The following is a 9,308-nucleotide window of genomic DNA, read 5'->3' on the forward strand; positions in this document are numbered from 1 at the left end:
AAAGCACATTGTGACAACTGTTCATGTCAAAGGGTTTTATAATTCAATTTGATGGATGGATGGAGAGATTCATTGGATTGATTTATTGATTGATTAAACAGATTGGTCCTGAATGAGAGATTCCTGGGCCTGAATGCTCTGAGGGAGCTGCATTGAGCACAACCACCTGCTGCACACCCTGACAGCATAGAGCTTCAGGCACTTTGATAATGCGCGAGGTCAACCCATCAAAAACCATCCAACACATCCAGGCGAGGTTGGTTTTATTATTGAACAATACTATTACAGATACATGACTTATACAGCCTCATTATTTTAATGTTTATTTTGTTTATTCGTTGTGTTTTATTTTATTATATTATTGTTTTATTTATTCCATCTATAGGTGAGGCCCTTCCATGTCCACCTTAAGTGCAGCTCCACCTGGAGCCAACCATCTATCTCCCTAAACAACGGGATGTTCTCCATGCTGGAAGTCCCTGGAGGTCTTAACCTGCAGGGGAACCAGATCAACAAGACCCAAGAGGGTGTTTTTAACCCCATGACCTCCTGGCCCTGCTCAACCTGGCCCACAACCAGATGAGCACCCATCTACTAAAGACCTTCCTAACATCCACACCTATAGTAACCCATATCCTGTTGGAAGGAAACCCCTGGAGCGCCACCAGGATCAGAGAGGTTCATACAAACTTAGAAGGGTTAAAGACTGTTTGGATGATTACTATAATCTTAGCTGTAACACCCACAGAACTAGCTAAATCACAGGTTGATGGATGTGGACAATGAGCGTATCGCCGAGATGGTTATTGTGCTGATTATCACGATCTGGTGATAACAGTGTTGGTGGCCATCCATGGCGTGAGAGGAAGAGAAAGAAGCAAGAAGAAGAGGGGAAAACATTGATTGGAGCAGGCAACATGTCTGACTCAGATCAACAGGATTGACTTCTTTCTCGGCAACACAATCCTTTGATACACTTGTACAGTAATACAATACAAATATCTCTCAGAGACAGTTATTGCCATATTTTGGCTGACATTTAGTAGGTATTGTACAATTTCACCATGTATTTATTCAGGCCACAAATGTATAAAAAAAAGACACTTTTGCATTTGTAATAATACCAGAGTTTGTAGTGTTTATTAGATATTGACATACAATATGAACAATAATACAGGTGTGAAACATGTTCAATTAAACGAATTTGAAAGGTGCACTAGCTGCATTGTATTTTATTATTTCTTTATGATGTAGGAAATATAAATGTTATATATTTACATATTTTTAGAAACAACAATGCACATCTTGCCTTTACACTTGTTATAAAGACATGCTCTTATGCATTAGGTAGTTGGTGTATGCCAATAAGGTGGACACCATTTTATGCTGGGTTCACTTTAACAGACAGCAGAGACGTACACGAGGCCCATCCTCTCAATGTATTGGAGTTGAGTTAACTTTCTAGGCGAAATGGCCTGAACTAGGGGTGTGGTTGTGGATCGGAATATTTGCACGAGTTTTAAGGATATTACTTATGGTATATCATCTGTATCATGGTATGCATAGGATAACAACGGGAATAAGCTGGAGAATGCAGAAAGGTTGATTTAGACTGAGAGACACAACTGCCACCGAACCTGCGTAGTCACAGTGCTGAAAGAATAGGAACACCGACCAAAGACTTTTTGCAGGTAAGATTGATGAAAAGAACATGGGGTCAAGCTCATATTCTCCAAGTTAAAGATAAACTGCGCTAATTCACAATTTCGATGATTTTTTTTAAATTTTATTGGAATCTACAATATTATGATTTAAGTGGTTTACTATGCGTAAACGTGTAATTTTTTTATGCTTCAATTTGATGTGAAATGTTATTATAAGACAGTGAAACATGCGTTTGTTATATTCCGCATTGGACGGTGAAATGTATTTGTAGGTTTACCGTTTTGATATGAATACACACGAGCAACATGAGTTTTAGGTTGTAAACAATGTTAATATATTTGTTACACACCGTGTGCAACTTGTTGATAGCCCAATCTTTATTGTAGCCAATTCTAGCCATGCTAAACATATTTACTGTATAGCATAGTGGTTTCAATATGGTGTGTTGTAGTACGTCAGACAAAGAATTAGTATCAAACTTTACTATGCAAATTGTTAACTAGCACATCAAGTACATGAAGTCAGTGGCAACAAGCGGTTTTTGCTTCTGTAACATCAATATGAGTAACATCAATATTGCTACACATAGACTGTATGTTTTCGATAATCAATGAAGCCTACTGTTAAAGCTACAGGAAACATAGAATCTAACTTCCTGTCTTCCAGAGATGGCCGTGGACATAAAGTGTTATTATGATGATGAAGAAGATCAGAAGAGGAAGTACGCCCTGGACGAACCCCTTCAACACTCTTTCCCTGGAGCTTCAGAACGACCGAGAGCTAGGCCCACTTCAGTGTCTGCTGCAGCATCAGCCACACAGTCTGCCCAGAGAGCACCTATGGCCTCACCACTGAAAGACTCCAGGCTGCTGTGAGAGGATGTGCCTTAGAGTAACTCCAGCCCTCACCTCCAAGATTTTCTATTCTTCTTCTATGCAGCCTACGGTTCTGCACCCACTCCTAGCCGTCTACTACAAGCAGCTAGGGGATGTGCCAAGCCGTAGTGGACTGTTGGTTGGGATCCGTACTTTATAGAGTTCTGCAGTGCGCCATTCTGGGGAGGGGGGGATCGATTAAGAAGCATTGCTGCTTTTCTCTGTGCTGTGTTGGGTTGAGGAATTAACTGTGGCATCGGCATTATCAAACCAGCTGCCATGATCTGTAAGGGAGAAGGTGGGCGTCACCACTGTGGGCCCCACCAATACTGCCCTTTGACGACTATGACACACCACCAATCTAAGGCTCGCTACGGACGTTTCCACCAATCTCACGAGGAGAAGTCGTATTATTTGTATTTACTTCCCTAGCTTCCTTTTTGTTTTGAATGGCCTTGATTCTGGCTATAGCGTACGCTGCAGGTATAGGAGAGGTGCTGATAGCAATAGCACCCAATCCACAGTTGTGCTTTAAATAAAACAACAACCACTGCACCCCCAATTGCAAGTCTACAACCCAGAGTGGTGCCTAATGAGCAAGCCAATACCACTCAGCGTTTACAGAATAATTAATAACTATGCCACAATTCCACTAAAAACCCCACCCATGTCCCTACCCATGCTCACCACCAACCCACATTGGTGCCTCTACCGAGCAGGGCAATACCACTCAAGCTACACCAAATACTACAACAACAACTATGGCAACCACTACCACCACCCTGCCCCCACCCAACCCAAAGAGTACATCATTGAGGCCAACGAGGATCAGGTGAGAGCATTTTCCTGATCCTCTTGGTCATCATCGTGGGGGAGTTCTTCTATGCGCGCGGTACTATTGTGGAACGGTGACTTTACAGTAGGGAAGCACCGGACGCTATGGTATAGAGAATGGGTGGCTGGGGGATCATGCGTTGGCGGGTATTCGGATAGACCACACCCAATTGACGCGTTTCATCGACATGTGGAGGGCTGCATCCTGCCCGAAAGTATAAGAACTATCAGGTAATGTATGACATTGAAAAATGTGACAAAATAATAAGCAATGGCTCAATAAGGGTAACATATATTGATACGTAAATAGAAATATATTATTAATTTGTTATTTATTACTCATTCATACACATTAATCATTTCTCTCTTTCATTCAATTCCTTCCTCAGTGGCCTTCATCGTTGGAGTGATGATGGGTTGGCTCTGGTGGTAGCAACACCCCCTACTTTGACCGGTAATAGGGGCAGACACAATTTAAATTATGTTTGAAACCCCACCTTTTTTTAGCTTTATCTTAAATCAATGATTTTGTTATTTTACACTTCCTTTTTTGTTTTGTTTTTTTTATTCATCTATTTTATAGAATTGCTGTTTGGTTTTTATTATTTCATTTAATTATTTTAATGTAAAGTGTGTGGTGATTTTAAATGATCTTTAAATGAAGTGATTTGGATTTGACAGTGGGGACTACAGACAGGATGTGCCTCAGAGGCCCTAAGAGGTAGAGATACGCAGGTAAATCAAACTGGGTGACTAAAACTCACACTAACTGGAAATAGTATTTCTAATTTCTTTAGTAAATACTGCTTTAATATAATTTTTATGACTGTTTTTATTTGTTTTACACCTTTTCACACAGGTTGATGAAGATTCAGAGGGGAGCGAGAGCTCACCTCAGACCAGATCTCCCATCACCCCAGAGTCCACCACCACCGAACAGCCTTTCTAATACAGTGACCTCTCAGGCTGCTGTGTAGTGTCTCAGTACAGCACGGTGCTGTTCGTGGCCTGGTTCATGGGCTTCTGTTACGGCTTTGTGTTCACCTTCCTGTATTGGCATTCAGAGGACCTGAAGGGGACCAACACGCTGTTTGGTGTGTGTCTGCTCTGAGTCATGTGTGGAGCTGGTTGCTTACTTCACCAGGTGATTAACTGGTGGGACACATCAGGGTAAGGATGGGGCTCCTGGTGGTGTTCTTTGTTTTTGGGAGGGTGGTGGTGGAAGGAGGTGCATTATCATCAATCTTCTAAAAAATATTTACCAAAACAGCAGCAACAACATCAACCGAAGCACACAGTATTTTCTGAAACGAGGATTTCCACATTTGTTATCCTGCTTCACCACAACTAGACCTGCCACGATGTAAACAATCGTGTTCATTTAGAGTGCCTCTCTTGAACGACACACAGACCTTGAGCGTATACTATAGTCAGACAAACAGACAGACCTAGCACAGAGCAGGACATTTGAGAGTGTGGTGTTATTTAAGGAGAGAGGCCCATCCCTCTGGCAGCTCTGTGTGACCTATGTCATTTTGACGCATGTTTAAACATTTTTCTCTAACATCTTGGGTGGTTATAATTTATATAATACATTTACCTATTAGTGCAAAGGTTCAGGAAGAATTTGTGCAGTGCGTTTTGCCTCACCAGTTCAATGGGTACTGTACGCAAAGAGTCATACTAACTATGCCTAGTAGGATCTTCTTTGTGACCTTGGATGAGTGTTCTGCATGGAATCTAATTAACGCAACAAAAGACGCTCTAAGCCGAAAAGCCTATACATTCTATACATCACCCTATTTTATCTGTTTGCCATTAATAACCATGCTCAGAGTACCAAACCTCTGAAAATCATATCACTAATTTTTTCTCCTTCCTGTTTTCCCTAACTTAGGGTCTTGTACATTGGCTTGGCATGCAACACAGCACGCCACCTGTACATTTCTTACTTGGAGAATGCATGGATAGTTCTGCCTATGAGGTTTACAAGGTAAGAAAGAGCAGGTAGACAGTGACATTACTTCCTGTTGACATCTGATTGAGGAAAGGTTCAAGTTTGAGTCTGTAGTTAAGGTGTGATATTGAGCTCAGTAAAGTAATTTAGGACAGGAATCTCTGTTATTTCAAGATACGTTACCTTATAAAACACCGTTTCCCATGCCAACTAAACAAGAATGGGATAAGATATCATTTTATAGAATGTTAATATTGATTTAAAGTGAAAAGGCCATTAAAGTATCACATCAAAAACAATCATATTAAAATACAGTATCACCAAAAGGAAATTGGAATAAGTGATATCCTGGTAATAAAGTATATGACTAGTGACCATGTTATCCCTGTTTGTCTTCTTCTGTGGTATAGATGATATTATTTAAGAGTGCAGGTTGGATGGGTTTGTAAACACTGATTACATTGAGACACGATCACGTGTAATTTTTTTCTTTTTTGTGGGAACACTTGGGAACAGACTTCCTAAAATTAAACACATTTTTATTAAACACATTTTTAGTTGAATTCTGGTGATTTGTTGGATTTTTTTAACCAAAAACAATGCATAGTGCCAACTGTAGAGTTTTGGTGGAGGATGAATAATGGTTTGGGCCGTTTTTCATGGTTGTAGGCCAATTCCAGTGAAGGGAAATCTTAACGCTACAACATACAGTGACATTCTAGACGATTCTGTGCTTCCAACTTTGTGGCAACAGTTTGGGTAAGGCCCCTTCCTGTTTCAGTCATGACAATGCCCCCGTGCACAAAGCGTGAGGTATACAGAAATGGTTTGTAAGATCGTGGTGGGGAAAGAATTAGACTGGCCTGCACAGAGCCCTGACCTCAACCCCCATCGAACACCTTTTGGTAGCGAATTGGAAGGATATGCGAGTCAGGTTATCGGCCAACATCATGCCCACCTCAGTAATGCTCTTGTGGCTGAATGGAAGCAAGTCCCCACAGTAATGTTCAACATCTATTGGAAAGCCAAAAGAGGGAGCTGTTATGGCAGCAAAGGGGGACCAACTCATATTAATGCCTATGATTTTGGAATGAGATGTTGACGAGCAGGTGTTAAGTATACTTTTTGGTATGTAGTGTATATAAATTATTTTATTTTGTTTTATAAAAATCATGACAATCTTCTAGTAATAATGATAATAGCAATAAATAAGTAAGAATAAGTTGTTATTATGGTCATAAGGATAAGCACGTTAGCTTTGGTGCATAGATTTTGCTGAGCTGTGTGTCTTAGAGGTTTTGGGTAAGTCCACAAAGCAAAAGTAAGATGACATCACATGACTTCAGCATAAGGATTTGTATATTATCTGACGTTTGAGTCTGTGGTCACGGAATGAGAAGTCTGACTGCGATGATGATGAAATGGAAGTCTAAGTGTAACACCTCCTTATCCATAGGACTAAATAAAAGAGGGTGTTAGATTGTTTTTAAATTTGTGCTAATATTACAAGACAGACTGCTTTTTTCTTCTGTATGACATTATATGAAAAATAATGTAGTAACATTTTACATTTTTTTCTCATTTTGCAGAACTCATCAAGCAAACTTTTAAGGATAATTAGGGTTGAGTTGCCAAGCACAGGATCTTTCACCTAGTGGCTCTGGGCTACTAAACCAGCAACCCTTACTGGCCCAATTCCTTTAATCCGCTAGAAACTACAACCACAATGCCCTACTTTGAAGAATAGTATTTATCCTTATAAGCTGTGTAATGTTTTAACACCCTCCATCAATGTTTGTCCTTGGATATTTACATTTTAGTATTTAGCAGACACTCTTATCCAGAGTGACTTACAGTGTGGAGAGCAGACATTTTTGGACTTTTTTGTACTGGGTCCCCCGTGGAAATCGAATCTACAACCCTGAGCTTGCAAGCCACATGTTAACGAGAGCACACAGATTTAAATGTTTAACATTGTTTTGTCTGTCTGTCTCTTTGTAATGTAGGTGTGACCATGCGCGTTTGGTGCTGGACCTCCTACCTGGAGTGCCGCGGTGCCCCAGCTCTGAAGGACCTCTGCCCAGGGTACTCCTCCAGGGTCTACACTTGGGACTGGGACGGGGCTGTGGGGGCCATGGTGGGGGGCGTCTTCGAAACTACTTTGGTAGGATGCAAACACAACAACAGCCCGATAGTCCATTTGAGGAGTGAAATTTTAGCAACTCCTGCCATATAGCATGTTTTATATGTTAACATGATTTTGAGAACCAATGAGTTATATGTATTATTAGATATTTATAAAGATATACTGATCCACTAATAATGAACTGTTAAAAATGATGTATAAACATTCATGTCCCCAAAATGAATTATAAAGTGATATTGGTTGTGTATCTGTAAGGATTTTTTTCCAGGAGCTGCAGAGACCTTCAGAGGGATTGGAATGGCTTCCTGGTTATACCCATCCCTCCCCTCATTCAATGTCTGACCGGACAGAACGAGGAAAAGGGGGAGGGAGGGGAGAGCACCCTCAGTCCATATTTATTTAATAAACTGCATCAGTGCAATGTTTTAGGAATTTGTTCGTATAGAACAAAAGGTATGAATGGATTGCTCATACGTTGCATAAAAAATGTTTTATAGAACTGCAAAGCACCCATATTACACAGTGTACCATAAATAATAAAAATTGTATTCCCCTCACTAGAGGACAGGATGCTAGCAGAGAAACATCTCCGGTTCCTTCCAGTCCGGTTCCCACTCGGCTACCATAGACGTGATGCAGAACCAGAGCCAGTCAGAACCTCTGAATTGTTGTGCTCATATGCTGCTTCTTCAGCAAACCAGTTTCCCATTGTGGGACAATGAAGTGTACTATTAATACCACTAATTAATACTACTACTACCAGGTGGGGGTGACGGTGCCCCGCCCGGACCCTAGACCCCCGGCTAAGAAGACCAAGCACCAGGAGGAGCAGGAGGATGTTAACAGACCGGCTGGGTGCTGAGTGGATCCCCCGGTACCATAGCTCGGCTAGTTGCAGATCGAGAGAGATGTATAGACAAATTTCGAGAAAAGGATGCAGGTAATGATGAATGATATTATAAAGAGTGAAATAATGAGAACTCTTGTCTCAGATGTGCAATTCGAAGTTATGAATTTAAAGCCAATTCATGTTTAAAAAATGTATAACCTTTTAAAATATGTTATTTCAATGGGATTTATGTTTATGCTCATATGATTAACAGTGACAATATGTGAAGATTTTTCCCACGCCTTCCTGTGAACATAAAGAAAGGTGAGGTCAGAGTTTGTTTTTTGTGTGAACTGTAGAGGTGAATTCGAAGCAGTGGTGAATGTGGTTAAATGTCCTATGTGCCGTGTTGGTCTCCTAGTTTAGTGCATGGTTTGAGTTATATTTTTAGTGTATCTGAAAACATTTTGTCATGATGGATTAGCAATTATGTTATATTATCTTGTCTGTTGCCAGGAGCAAAATGATGAGAACCTTTGAATACAGGCAGTGGAGACTGAACACAGCACAGAGCAACAGGAGTTACACACCAACATAACGGTTCCAAGACAGAAGCCAAGAAGAAAGCCTCTAACCACCAGGGGAACTCTGTGGAGCACCCTGCCCTTTTTTATGTTAACTTTGAGGCTTCACACTTAAGCTAGTACCAACCGAGTAGATTAAAGGTTGAGTTGTTGAGTTTTAGAAACGGAGCAGGTATTAGTAGCGTAAAGGGTAAGGAGCAGGATATACTCCAACATCGATGACTGTGCAAAAGTACAAATGATAAGCTTGGGTGTGTGTATCTGACATTGTGTAAATAGAATTTGATCTAGAAAGGGAAAAGGGATTGATGTTAGAATGTAATGTATTTATTTCATCTGTTTCCTGCACGAGCTTCGAAATCATGTTATTATTTTGACCCTTGGGATGAAATGATATATATATATATAAAAAAAAATG

General features: G+C 40.5%; 2 pseudogenes; both read left to right on the plus strand.

The window, feature by feature from the left end:
- Nucleotides 1–209: 209 nt before the first annotated feature.
- Nucleotides 210–972, plus strand: LOC123488883 (annotated as a pseudogene).
- Nucleotides 973–2,364: 1,392 nt separating this feature from the next.
- Nucleotides 2,365–8,732, plus strand: LOC123488885 (annotated as a pseudogene).
- The last annotated feature ends 576 nt before the right edge of the window (nt 8,733–9,308 follow it).

The sequence above is a fragment of the Coregonus clupeaformis genome, unplaced genomic scaffold, assembly GCF_020615455.1.
Source record: "Coregonus clupeaformis isolate EN_2021a unplaced genomic scaffold, ASM2061545v1 scaf2540, whole genome shotgun sequence".
Classification (NCBI taxonomy): Eukaryota; Metazoa; Chordata; class Actinopteri; order Salmoniformes; family Salmonidae; genus Coregonus; species Coregonus clupeaformis.